Below are 14,819 nucleotides of genomic sequence, written 5' to 3'. Positions count from 1 at the left end.
TTTCAGATGTTTGAATTTCATGCTGTGCCATTGCCTTTGATGCTGGAGAAAGGTGCTCCTGCTCATCAGGTATACTTGGGTCTTTTACCAACGAGTAAAGAGCTTTTCTTCCTCTGTGTACACTATAATCAAATTCTTGAGGTTGTCTACTACCCCAATTGAATGTCTGATACCATTTTCAGTCCTGTTGGAAACAGCATTATGCTCACTTCCTAGGCCAATCAGATGAAACTGTGTCTTGGTTTAAATTGATGTTGCCAAACACTATAACAAATATGAGATGTCAATGTCTCTGCATGGAGAAAGCCAACTAAAAGAATTCAAGACTTAAAGCACCCTTTTCTCCACTCTTTTCCCTCCGCTGTTGTCATTTTTCTTTTGCTTACAGTGGTTATTGTTTGTTCAGTGAAATTACTCATTCTCTCTTTCTGGAAATGCAAAACTCAACTTGTCTAAGTGTTTTTACCTCTAATTTCAAAAAGAATTATGGAAGAAAGAAAAGAGATTAGGTTGTTATTTCACTTTGGTAACAAGTATTGGCTGGAGTTCAAACACATGCCTGTGATTCTGAGCTTGGTGCTCTGACAGCTGGAATAGGTGGATTTGATATTTATTTTTTCATCTACAGCTGAGTAAGGACTTCCAGGTAGTTCAGATCTGTGCCTTGTCATGATCTTTCTAGAAAGTATATCTAGCCCTTAAACTTTGTAAAAATTTAAATCTAAATTTAAGTAGACTTATTTCTACCTAAAATCATGAGAGGTAAAAGAAGAGTTAAGTATTTTTACAGATGATAATGTTCAGCATCAGATGATCCACATATGCATAAAATTCAAATAATCTTATATGGCTGCATTGTCTTTGTTTTCAGGCCCACATAATAGGATTTATTATTATTTTATCCTACGAAATTCCTCCTTGGCAAATCCTTTAGGTTTGCTCAAACGCAGTAGCAAGCTCAGCAGACCTTTTAGATGAACGAGTTATTTTGACAGGCCTCAGAATTGACTCATCTCTAATAAAAATCTGACCACCCTGCAATTGAACCCAGTATGGATTGTAGCAATAACACCACAGGGTGTGTTTCACTTTTATGATTCCTCCTCTTATTATCTTCTTAGTATTTATGGCAAAAACCAGGTTTCTGTTGATCATGGCCAGCAGATAGCAATAGTATCTCCCAGTACATGACTTGACCTCTGAACAGTGTTAGGTTTGGACATTATAAGAACAAGATAAATTAATGGTTCTGGCTTCAGGCTGTCATTCTGCAGTCTTTCCTGAATTCCTTGAGTTTGTAAATAATATGAGCACTGCACTTATATGTGTTCTATCAGGAGTAGTAAGATGGGCATCTTGCTGTGTCTGGGGAACTATTTGGTTAATGTGTAAGAGAGAAAAAATCTCCCTCCATCTGTGCCCATCTCATTTGAATATTTGACAAAATATACACTGACAGATTCCTGAGCAATCCTCCAAGGCAGGGGATATCCCAATGCTTTCCTAGATCTCCCTCAGTGTCCCTTGTTGTGACAGGTCCTAAGCAATAGAACTAATTAAATACTTCTCCCTAATACAAATATAACAAGTCCAGGATAAACCCAATGGAAATCCATTGACAGAAATGTGCAAATAGAGATTGAAATGTATCTGCATGTTTAAATTCTTAATTTGTACAATGCTTTGGGAGTCCTCAACTTTGAGGGATTCTCAGAAATTGCTTTTCATGGAAAATGTTTAATGACTAGACTTAAAAAAATGCTTTGGGAGCCCTCATCCAGCCTGAAAATTTTAGGCCTGAATAACTGTTGTGGTTTGATATGGAAAAAGAATTTTTCTGGAAGGAAGAGGTCAATTTAGATATTGATTAATTGAAAGTGGACAAACCATGACAATAACTTTATTCACCTCTTTTGTACAGAAGTTGGACTGAATATTTTGCAGCATTATTTCCATTTCCATTATTCTCCCACTGCAAGGTATTTCAGTAATTTTTACCCCTCTGATCTTTCTGGAATCTTAGAGTTTTAGAGTTTGACTTATACCCAGTTATGGGTGAAGCGTGGTATGGACATGAAGCAGATAATGCAGCTCTATAAGCTACCAACTGCTTAATGAGACACTACCTTTGCAGTAAGTGGTGGAGGAAAAACACCTCATTAAATCAGAAGGAATCCAAGAAGTTTCTTGGGGAGCATGAGTTACTTTCCCACATCTTAAGCATCTGGCTCTTCCTTACTCTCATCCTCCCATTAGCCATTCCCCAGTAATGGTCTCGCTGGCCTCTGAGGCAAGGTATAACTTTCAGGGAAGCCTATGGTTGCTGCAATTTCTTCTTCCAGCTTAACTAATGGCTTGTGAAGTTGGAAATCCATGTCTTGAGTGTGACGGATTTTGTTTGGAAATTTATCTCAGTAGATAATTCTTTTAAAAAAGTGCCTAGAGATCAGACATGTCCAGGGAAACCTATTTAAAATGAGGCTCATCTTAACATTCAAGGTCAACAGAAAGATGTGAGAAAGAACCCTTACAGGATAAAAAGATTCATGTATATTAAACTATGTGTACACAGTCATGCTGATTTTCAAAGCCTCTTCTTCCTCTTTTTTTTTTTTTTTTTTTTTCTTGTAATTCATACATCATTCTTTGAGCTGTCTTTGCAAGCTGTCTTTCCCATGGCACTTGGCCAAGAAAGAGGACACAGGGCTACCCTATAATGGGAATCCCAGAGGAAAAGGTCAGTCATTCTCAGCCCACAAAAGAGGACTTATCAATCAGTTGTCAGACCATGAAACCAGAGTATTCAATGTTAAAGAAGTCTGAAACAGATCACCAAAAACACCTCACAGCTCTTCTGTAGCAAGTGCAAGGAGGATATGGAGGGAATAAATGAGCTGCTCCTTCAGGTCTGGGAGAAAGTGTCATCATTCAAAAACCTTTTGATAAACTGCCTTGTAGTTTTGGCAAAAATAGTACACCAAGACAGCAGTCTGCAGGGCTGGGAATTTCAGATCACCAAAGGCAGACAGTGGAGAATAAGGAATGCAGATAAAAGGTCTTAGAAGAGCTATCCTTAGTCTCCTCTGTGCTGCTAATTGTTTAAATAACTGCTTTCTGGTAGAAGTTTTTTTTTTTTTCCACCTGTGTGTTCACAATTTCACTACCAGTTGCACAAATCAAAAAGTGTCGGGGAATTTAGATATCAATCAGTAGCTGCAGCCAGAAATTCCCAGAAGGTATTGGTGCACCAAAACCAGTGCATAGTATGCAGGAGTCTAATACAAGCTGGGTAACTCAAATTGAAGACGCAAACAATAATGTGAATAATTAACTCTGGGAAGGTTCACATCTGTATCTGAAATGTTCCAACTGCCCTCTCTATGTGTACAAAAGGCTGAACTGTAGTGCTGGATCCAAGGAGACATATTCTGGGAAAATTTAAGGCAATATGTAATCTTCCTTACTGGCAACCATCTCCTTAAAGAGGAAAATTAAAAAAAAAAAAAAAAAAAAGCAGATGTGAGCTCTAGGAGCATTATAGACATTTGTGATTTTAATATGGACTCTATGTATACAGTTCTTTTTAAAGAAAATAATTACAGTGGAAGCAAATGCTAAACTTAAGAGGGAATCTTAAAATCCAGCTAGATAGGTATTGTAATAGACATTGCTCTATTAAGGGCAGTTTGCCCTATATTTGTTTTATGTATGTATTTATCTATACATATATTTGTATATATATATTTAGAACAAAGGGCTGTTAGCTGAAGTCAGCCCTTGCATGACTTCACTCAGGATTCCATTTCTCAGGTTAATTAGGGATTATTTTAATCTTGTGATGCCTAATATTAATTTGGATTTAGACAGCAAATAGAAAGCTGATGCCAGCTGAGGTTCTGGTCTCATTTTGTTGAAGTATCTGTTAATGGTCAAAGTAGGGGGGTTTGGGTTAATCCAGAGATGGACTCAAGATGTTGCCAGTCTTGAATCTGGACGTTTAAAAGCTCAAGTGTGAGGTGGGTGGAGGGCTACTTGGACCATTATAAATATTTCAAGATGATGAATAAACAAAGGATAGATATTTTGATTTAATTCCATTTCTGTTATCAGCTGCCAATTCTTTACAGTCCCCACCCTAACTTTTAAGGCTAAAGCCAGAATGCAGAACCATTGTAAATCTCCTCCTGAAACTCTCAGCTCTGACAATTATTAGACTGATTCAGTTTGCACTGCTGAGCTACATCATCCTCTCTGGCTACAGCTGAAAGTGTTCACTAGTCCTTGCTCATCCAGGTAACACATTTGATTTGTTTTTGAAGATCTGACTGCCTCTTGTGGCTGATAGGCATTACACTGCACGGGAGCATTTGATGGAGTATCCACTTGAGGACCATGTCGCACTGAGTTGTAGGAGGGTGAGATGTTTTTCTTGCTCATCTCCACTGCTGCTTTGGATGATCCACTGTGGCCATCTTGTCAAAGAAACTTCTGTGTAGTGCTTCTTATGGACACTGTCACTGCCTAAGCCACTAGAGAAATATTAGGCAGGGTTCTTTCTAGTAAACCATCCGTGTGCACTGGAGAGGAGCCAGACCCAAAAATCTGTTGGAAAATCAAAAAAGGAAGAGATAAAAAGGTGGGGGGGAGGGGCGGGGGGAGAGAGAGGGAGCGAGTGAGAGTGAGAGAGAGAAAGAATAGATAGGAAATGGGGAATACAAAAAATATCAGAAGTGTTTTGGATTTCTGGGCTGTATCTTCAAGTGTGTATCTGTGTTGATTTGCAGGCAGACAGAATCAGCCAGATGTGAACTGCAAATGCTGTGGCTGTATCAGGGCAGTGCTGAACCTGGGTAGTTTGAAGCTGGCTCTCAGCAGGGCTTTTGTTCACTGCTGGGCTAACCACAATGGTTTGATTTCATGTTTGGAGCTCTCAGACTTGGAGAGCACAAGCAGAGTCACCTTAGTTCAGCTCAGAAAACAAAATGCATTTATGTCCTTGTGCTGGTAAGAGATTCTGGCAATCGTGCTCTCACTGGCAGTGCTGAATTGATAGGCTGATCATACATTAACACAGATGGATATGCTGCTCTTTGTTGCATCCATGGGGGTCCAAGGCCTGCATGAAGATCATCTATGGTGAAAGGTAGTGTTGTACTCAAAATTATGCTTGTTCTGCAGAAAGAAAACACACCTTGTCTGTAATGTCAAATGTTATTTGTGTAACTGAATTGCTGTCAGTTTAATTAATGAATAATGAAGAGAAAAGGAAAATGGAGTGTAATTCTGGAAAATACTTCAATAATGATGCAGATAAAATTGCTGTATACACACTCTGTTGCACATAGCCTTTCTCTGCTGTGATGCAAGATCTTCCCCCGCCCTTTGGCTCACTGGCTTCAGTGTAGAAGAGGAGTTACTGTGTCATCAATCTCCTGAGACCTACACAGGTAGAGCTATGAAGGTGGTGTTGAAGGTCTTTCCCTCTTTTTCTAGTGTACATTTGGGAACATTTTTAATTTATTTTTTTTCTAGCATGACTTGCACTTCAGCTTTTTCATTAATCTGTATTTCGACATTACACCCAGATTTGCTGTTTGGAGTATCTACATTTAATAGAATTTTAATTTTGTTCACATTATTCACCTGAATAGCAGTTTGACACATTCTTTGATTCTTTGATTAGTGAGCTAGTTGCTTCTGCAGAGCCTACAATGCTGTCTCATGCCCTCTCTCAGGTCGTGCAATGCCTGTACTCCTCTCCACTGTAACCTGCTGTCATACCTTGCCTTTATACATAAATTATTTTGTTATCCTAGATGATTTAAGTCTACTTCATTCATTAGTACAGATGAGGTGCTTGTTACATCTGACTCTATAAAAAATATGGCTGTACAACATAATTAGCCAAAGATAAGGGTATAAATTAGACAAAGCAATCTCCAAATGGTCATTAAAACATTACCTTTACAAGGGGATAAACCTAAAAAAAAAAAAAGCTGTAGGCAAGCTGAGATGAATCCAGACAGGGCTTGCAGAGTTAGTAGAAAGCTGTGGTCTGTCACTAGCCATAGCCATTCTGTATTTACTATTTGATGGGAGTAAGAGGTGACTGGCAGTGCCTCTGACTGCACTTTTAAGGCCTTTGCCCAGCTTTGATGAAGCAAGAACTTCAGTTACCTGATAGCTGACTTCCCTGCTGTTTTCTGCATTTCCAGGAGAGTCCTCCAGCCCTCCATAACCTCATGGGCTGTAAGGCATGGGGTGGTGCTGCTCACTGTTGTGACTCAGGGGAATATGAGAATTCAGGCTTTCCTGTTCCAAAACATTCAAGTGTTGTGAACAGTAATGAATCAACTGATATTTGCTGTTAGCAGCAAAAGGCTTCTTGCAAACTCCTAATTCTGTAAGTTAAAAGGACATTTTTCAGACAGACACACACACATAATTGGCATAAAGCACTGGAGAATTGTGTCCAGATTGTGTACAGGTCTAGAAATGTTCAGAAGCCAGGTTTTCTATCTGTAGATACATATTAGTTCATAATGTAGGGAAATAGCAGAAGCTGTGTAGGGGTGGGCTTCTATTGTATTTTATAATTCTATTTTTTCATATTTCAGATGTTTTGAGAAGACAGTTTGCACAATTCCTAGGAAATAACCCAATGTGGTAGCTTCTGCATGGTCCAGTTAGGCAGCCAGCAGTTTTCTCCTTTTTTTTGTTTCTTTCTGAGGTGTGTGGCTATTTTTCATGTCCAGGACAGTTCTATTTCTCTGCTCAGTCAGGCACTCAACCATTTTGCCTAATTATATCTGATGTTTTCCTCACAGTATTATGCTCTTCTTCAGAGGAAATGAAAAGCAGATTGTCTCCTTGGCAGCAAAGAATAACAAATGTGCTGCACTGAATAGCTTCTAGATGAAAAAGGGCTACAATCTGCCTCTGTGCCAACCAGTGCTGAAGATACTCTGGCAGACAGGAGGCTGCTCTGAGAACTACTCCCTGCTCCCTTGATATCTAAAAATGCTCTGAAGAAAAGTTAAGGTTACTTTGCAGAGATGGAATTGTAGATATCTGATCAGGCAGAAGGTATTAAAAAATTTCCAATAGAATTTTAAAATTTGTTTCAGTGAAATTTCATTAAAATAAAATATAATTATAATCACACATTTCTCTGTTTCAATAACATTGAAATACATTTCCTTATCTGGACACACATTTTTGTATTTTTTTCTCTTTTTTGAGTAAAATTTGATTTATGCATTTGGCTTCTTGTGTTTAAAAAATAATATCTTCTTCTGAAAGCAAATATATGTATATAGGTAAATTAAAATAGATTTAAAAATCAAAATACAATTACATATTTTGTCTTTCAGAACAGGATATTTTAGTGAACCTGAATTTATTGCTATTTTTTTGCCTTCCACAAATACTACAGATTTTGCCTTCTTTAGTGCTGGGGACAATTCCCCCTGCCCTTCTGAACTGAGACTATTGAATTTGGATAGTTTTGTGATTACAACTATACCTATGTAATCTATAAATTTTACTTACACATTTAATAGGTTTTTTCAGATTCCTCTCATTCATAGCAAGAAGACTTTTATTAAGAGTGTACATTAAAGTAGGTGAATTTTTCCATTAGTTTTCTTCTCCCAGTGTTACCTAATTTCAGTGAGAAGCATGAAATGTGAAACTCATGATGGCTGCATGTTCTGTTGGTTATATTGCTGAAGCAGGAAGTTTTCATGTGAGTTGTCATACAGTTCTGCTCACAGCAGGCTCTGTTTGACACCTTCACAGCACGTTGGGAATCACATTTCATATTTTAAGGAATCTGCAATGAGAGCTTTAGTGGGCAAGCCCAAACAAAAGATTCTGTGGAATTAGCCTAATTACCTGGGACAGGTAGTTGTTCTCTGTTCAATCCTGTTCCAAATTATGTCTCACTTTCCAAATCACTGCAACCCTGCTGAGTCTCAATAATATGTAGTTCTTGCTCAATATGAAATAGTGGGATTTTTTTTCAAGTTTTGCCTTCTTTGTGTTAACCATCTTACCTAACTAAAATTTTACTTGCTCTGCCAGCTCAGTACTCAAGGCTGGATTATTCACATCTGTCTAATTTTCCCATCTAATATCCTAACAACAAATGTCTGCTTTTAAATTTTTCTTTTTAATTGACTGCTGAGCCCCTTCATTAGTGCATCTTTGCAGAAAGACTTCTTCATTTTCATTGAAGGTTGGGTGTGGCACTATCTTGCATTATATCTTTAACTTACACAGACGAATTCTAGCCTTTCATCATCACTTTATACCACCATGCAAATGAGAGACTTATAAAAGTTTGCTATCCTTCCCTTGCCAGCCAGAAAGCATTCTCAAATATATCTTATTCATGTTGCTCTTATCAGTCAGAGAGGCTCAGTCTCCAATTAGACCATGAATTTCAGCTTTGAGTCATCATTACTGCTCGTTATTATTAGAAATATGAGGCAGAATTGTGTTTTTGTTTGTGTGTTCAAGAAAATGCTGGGTTATTGCCTGGAAGTGGCCCCTCTGACCTGGAATATTTCATCAGGACAAGCATTAATGAAAATGCTCTGGAACTGCCAACATCACCTCTGAGAGGTGACACCAAAGTGCATCATGTCAAGATAAAGTTTGGCTTAAATTCTACCTTGGAGGTGGATGGACACCTATGACCCTATGGCCCTTAAGGGGCTGGGACAGTAACTCAGAATAAAATTATTTATTGTTCCTAATGGTTTTAGTGAAAAGTTATCTCCTATCTCTTTCTTTCCCGTTTTCTGCCTGCTCTGCTGATGGTATTACCACTCTAGAGATGGAACAGAATAAATCAGAATAAAGAGCTTGTCTTCATATCTTCTGGGTTTTCTAGGTGAGTTGCCAAGTTATGCCAAGAGACTTGAGACCATGGCAGTGTTGTTAGCTCCTCTTCCTCTCCAGCTTCTGTATTCCCTCTCCAGCTCTTGAACAGCAGACCAAGTCCAGCACTGCAAAGGCACATATAGTCACCAAGCACCAGATGAACATGGCAGTACAGGGACCTGCCAGGACAGAGACAGGTTTTGCCACTTTCCTATATTATGTTAAAGGAAAGGAGAACAATCTCCCATAACGCTGGAAGGAGTAGTTAATATGTGTAAAGAAAAACATAGATTAGATCTAGATATTTTATAGTGTAAAGGTCGTGTCCTGTAAGGAGATCAATTCTCCTCTACAAGAGCTGCTCTAAGACCAGCTAGGGACAGCTGGTGAGGCTTTCCAACTCTAAACAAAGGATATGGAAACTGAGTGAAAAGGAGGATAACACTGAAGTCTTAATTACAAATGAACAGAGCATATGACATTCCAGATTTTTTGTGTGTGCCTACAATTATTAACCTTGTTTGAAAGAGCAGCAGTAGGCATTCATTCTTAAGGTTTGATTCAGCTTTCCTTTTGTCTTGTTTTTTGTGTGTTACCTTTTTAATTTTTTTTTTAATGCAGTTAATCCATCTTAGAAAACAGCCTTTTAAACAGTGCTTTTTATTGTTGCAAACAGCCCCTGCCTTCCTACGAGCTCAAATCATGTTGACATATTCACACAGTTGAAGATGCCATTTTGACACGTGTACACATCAGTTTCATCTGATTCCTGGGGATGACTTCAATGCCTGAGGTTTCTTTTAACACCCTGAAAAGCCTCTGGGCTTTGTGCAAGGCTGCATTCCTAAACAGTATACCAACTCTAAGGATCAGCCAATGTTTACTTTGCAAAAGAACTTTTTAATATCAAATGTAAAACAGCCTTCCCACATTCCACAAAGATAGATGCTATTTGCCATTTAAAAAAAATAGTGCAGTAATAATAAGGATAATAATGATAGATGAACTTGCTATTTCAGGGGAAATAATTGCAGCTGAATCACAGCTGTGGGCTGACGAACAGATAAGCATGATGTGTTTTGCCTTGCCAGGCATGTGATTCAGAATACATCTTCTTGCTTTGCCCTCTGTGAAAACAAGAGTGACTGGTGGTGAGAATAGATTTCATTTTTATTGGAGAACTATCTAATACATTCAGCTTCAGGGGGAGACTTACTGTAACAGGATAAACTGTTAGCTGGTGTAAGTCCAGACCTCTCTAGTGGTGACCTAACTTTGTTGACTTATCAGCAAAGGATGCAGCCCAGTACATTTGAAAGATGCTGATGACCCAGTGAGGTTGAGTTGACTTCAAGCTGTAAGAGAAGTGACTATTCCACTCTTGTCAGTGTGCTCACACACACCCTTCCCCTGCTTTGGCAACAGCAATCATGCAGCAAGATGATCCGGCTAAAAAAAATACTAAATATCCCGTTTTTTTTTTTTTTTTGGGGGGGCAGAGCTCCCAATCTCTCCTCTCAGATAACTGGTCTAGCTGATTGCAGGGCCACACTGTTGCTAGTGTTTGTTTGGAGATGTCAAGAATTCTTATGGGGCAAAGGCAAGGTACCCTCTTTGAAGGACCTCACAGATGGACTTGAAACCTCTATCAAAAAACTCCACTAGACAAACAGTTGCCGACTGGGACCTTGCTCTTGCTGAAATGAGCATTAAAACTACCATGTGGCAGGGCTGGGCTCTTCCTGAATAAATCTGCTGATGCTACAATAGGAATGTCTTTGTCATCTGTGTAAAATGCATCAAGATCTTGAGGAGAACAAGAAACAGACACAACCCATTTATTTTATGATACAGTTACAGTTCCCAATGATGAGGGATTAAATAAATTATGGATAATATACATTCAGGGAATTGAAGCATGTGGCTTATGGAGCATGGGGAATGCCTTCATGAGCTGGAGAACCAGAAGTCAGGTGGGAATGGAGGAAACATCTTTAAGTATTTGTAGAATTCTGATCTTCAAAAGCATGTGTTATTAAGAGTGGCATGCTGTAGCAAGAAAAAGGATCACTGGAAACATGGTTATGTTAAAGATGATTTTAAATTCAGGGATTGATGTGTTATTTTCCTAAACGTAAAAATGTGCTTTTATTTTTAATGACTGCTCCTCTTGGGCTGTCAGCTCTTCATTTCAGGAACCAAGAAGAAATCTTTCTAAAGCCATATGAGGATATATTAGTTTTACCCAGGGTGAATCTGACATAAGCACACTTCCCTGCAAGGATGACCTTACTTATGTCTCCTACTCAGCAGTTTATCTGTTTTTATAATGATCCAAATAGATTCAAAGGGGAGGAGGGCTGATCCATTTGTTTTCTTCCCACACAAGATGCTTTTCAAATGCTTTGCACTTTCACAAATATTGTGCAATCAATCTCATATGAAGACGAGCAGCCCACAATATTTAGTCCTGACAACTGTGTCGACATGAAGAAGGTGCAGCTTTGTTGTTCTGAATCACTTCATGAAGACCAGCCAATCTAAACAGATTTTATTTGGGTGTAAGGCTCTTTTTGGTATTATTGCCAAGTCAGCTTCATGCTCAATTAAAAGCAAAACATGCTGAAGCCCTAAACCTTTTAGCAATTCCAGATCTACTAATGATGTCAGATTGGGCAGTTCCCCACCAAGGAGATATCATTTATTACAGAGGTTGACATCAGTGAGAGATGATGGTCTGCTGTCAAAGCTCAACTCCATTTTCACCTTCCAGGTGCAACCTTTGTGTGACCTTGATGAAGCCACTGCTCTTTGCCTTGACATCATAATACTTGGGGAGTTTATGACATTTTCCTAGGCTGGATGGTAGCTTCTGAAAAGAGTGGGTTAAGTGCAGTGCAGGAAACTTGTCATCATTAGTAATGTGTTTTTGCAATTTAGAAGCTAGTTTAATTCTGGGTTGTAAATTAGAGTAAAATTTCCCTGACGGTTGTGCACTGAAAATTATTCAGTTCCACACATGCAGTAAAGTGAGACCACCAGGATCAAGTGGTCACATGCCAGTTTTCTGAAGCCTTCCATTTCTTCTCTAGAACCTTCATTTGGGCAATTTGAACAGGAACTCCTCAAATTGTGTCTCAGTGCCAAATTGTCATTTTGACTGCAATCTAATAGCAGTCGCTGATTGTCATTAATTACAAATTTTCATGTGATGCAATTGATACAATTGGGAAAATGTAGTTGATAGCAATTAACATCAGGAAGAAGGACAGTCTGTACCTTTTCCCGAACTACTCAGGTTACCCTAGAGAGCACAATTCATGATTGTAAGGTACCTCTTCTCTCACTAGGTGTCTCCCCCAACAGGAGTGCTTGCCTTCACAACTGCTCTTAATAGACAAGTGAATTTTTCTTTAAAAATATTAAAGCCTTCTGCCAAATGGCTGTCTGAACAATTACATTTGAACTGAAAAATGGAAGGAAAAAACATTGTGTCAGGTCAACTGGAAATGAAAGACTTGCAGTTTTTTTGGTGAGGTCACTTCTTACCCATCACATTTTTGTAATTAGATATTTATTCCATTCAAAATAAAATGCATTAAGGCAGACATTCTTTCACTGAAAATAAATGTAGGTAAATTTGTTCTCAAAATGTTGCTTCAGTATGGAAAATGGATTAACTTAATTTTTGTCTTTTCCAAAATTATTACTTTATTGGCTATTCTGGTGACAGTAAAGGAAACTCAGAAATTTCAGCAGCATCTTGTGAAATCACAGTCTAAAGAAGAAGAGAATGAGACAAAAAAGGGTAATAGCGGGAAAGTTGTGCTTTCCCTATGTTCACTGGCATTGTGCACTTGGGTGAATATCTGTATTCATGTGCAGAAGTAACTTTTTACAAAGAAAGTTCCCAAAACAGTAGGAGCAGTATTTTATATAAGAATGAGGTGGCTGAAGGGTAGGAAATATGGGGTGTTAGTCCTAGTTCAGGGAATTATGTTAGGCTGTCTTTTGCTTAATGGCAGGACTCAGACTTAATTGGAGGTCTCTGGACATTTTTGCTTGGTGGTTTTGATTTGGTTTTGCTTCTTTTTGTTATTCTTTTCCCCCAAACTGCATGTAGATTTTCCCTTTATAAGGATTCTCTTAGATATGCAGACAGCTAACAGATTTCCAGAGAGCATCAGGCAGTGGCCAGCCTACTGCAGCTCCTGACAGCAGTGCACACAAGCCTTGGTGTTAGAAGGATGCACACACGGATGAGTGATTTTATTTTTCCCTGTTTTCTTCGTGGCTTGTGAAGAAGATCAGCCAGTAACTACCTGCCATGTGTATAGTCCATCCCTCACCACCAAATGAGCTGGTCTTCCTACAAGTCTGGTCAATCTTTTTATGCTACTGACAGAGTGAATTATCAAAGTCAGTAGATAACACAACCAAACCCAACAGTCCAAAATGTAAAAGTCTGGGAGCCCAACTCATAATTTTAAGTTTGTTTAGATTTCAAAACACACTGAGCTATTTGCATAGTGATAAAAGGAAATATTTTCTTCCTATTGGAAAGCAGACTTTTTTGTTGTATTTGACAAAGAGGGGAGCTTTTTGTATGGATTACTCCTTTCATTATTTTTATAGGATGTGTTGAAACTAAAAATTTGTATGAATTCTGACTGTCTTTCCAAGACAAGGGCCTGATGGCAGAATAGCCTGCTACCCCCTTTTCTTGTTCCATGTCACATTAATTGATGTTATGTTCCAGCTGGAGAAAAGGCAAAAGATTGTCTCAGAACTTCATGGCAGGTTATAGACTCTTTCATACCATGGGTTAGATGTTAAACCATGCTGGCATTGATTGTTTGACAGACTTACCAAATGAGGTCTGTTTGGCTATCAACAGTTCTGCCCTGGAAACCATGGCCAGGCTGGGCAGTGAGAGTCAGGCTTGCTAACAGCCCAGGGTGTGGCTGCAGAGAAGGAAATGCACCATGCTGTGTTCCACAGGTGCTCAGCTCAAGCCCCAGACATTCTCCAGTGGCCAGATGAGTGAGGGATGCTGTCAGACCCACCCCTTGCTGTGACAGCTCTGCATTTCACTGCTCAGAATGATTACTCTGGCACCCTTTTCAGCCAAAAATTCTGAAGAATTATTGGTGTTTCTGTACTGGTCTTAAAGTCTGGATCAGAACAAAGTTACCAGCCATCACCTCTTAGTGAACTTTGATTTTCAGCAGCATAAGCTTGTGATGCTCGTGATCTGGTTTATTTTTGTATAATACCAGACTGGAAGATGTACATATAAAACCATGTAGCTGCAAATGAACATGCAATACCTGGGGTCAGGCTAGACTTAGCATGAAGAAACTGTGGATGTCAGACTGTTAGCAATGAGTGGTTTGCCCTACAGAGGTGCCCCTACTGATATTCATGACATGTTGTGAAAACTGGATGTACAACTCCAGCTGAATTCAAATGGGACTAGGAAATCCAAACTCCTGCCTGTGGGTTAACCTTCTGCTGCCTCTGATGGAGAGGAGAAGTGTAGCACTGGAAGACAGTATTGCAGGTGGAAATGAACAAAATAAAGAAACCATGGCAAGCAATTGCTTAGCCACATTCAGTGCAATGTTTGCCACAGGTTCTGCTTGAACTCCAGCAAAATCATATATTTGTAAAAGTTAATGTGGGTCAGAGGATGAGAAAGATAAGTGAACCTAGTGACACATGGTGGGGAAGAAATTGGATGCCAAGTAGGAATGCAGTGTTTGGACAAGAAATGTTAGTGTACTGAGCCAAAGGAAAAAGGTTCAAGATCAATCATCCAGAAGACAAAAAGCTTTAAAGGCAGAAGAAATGCTAAAGTTAGCATGTGTGGCTTACTATACATTGGGGTAATCTGAAACAGATATTCTCTGAAGAATACTTCCAATGTT

At 38.9% G+C, this 14,819-nt stretch overlaps 1 long non-coding RNA gene across 3 annotated transcripts in view; it reads left to right on the top strand.

Annotated features, from left to right (window-relative positions):
- Positions 1–2,617: 2,617 nt before the first annotated feature.
- The window catches only part of LOC146768052 (uncharacterized), a 149,937-nt gene continuing 137,735 nt past the window's right edge, over positions 2,618–14,819 (top strand). For 2 of the 3 annotated variants that reach the window (XR_014954032.1, XR_014954030.1), the window contains exon 1: positions 2,618–4,293. This is a non-coding gene — a long non-coding RNA (uncharacterized LOC146768052). Of the gene's footprint in view, positions 5,144–14,819 lie in introns of all 3 variants that reach the window. The other variant, XR_014954029.1, reaches the window with a different exon arrangement.

This window comes from Lonchura striata, chromosome 3 (genome assembly GCF_050655825.1).
Source record: "Lonchura striata isolate lonStrDom1 chromosome 3, ASM5065582v1, whole genome shotgun sequence".
Lineage (NCBI taxonomy): Eukaryota > Metazoa > Chordata > Aves > Passeriformes > Estrildidae > Lonchura > Lonchura striata.
This window is presented reverse-complemented; position numbering and strand designations above follow the sequence as displayed.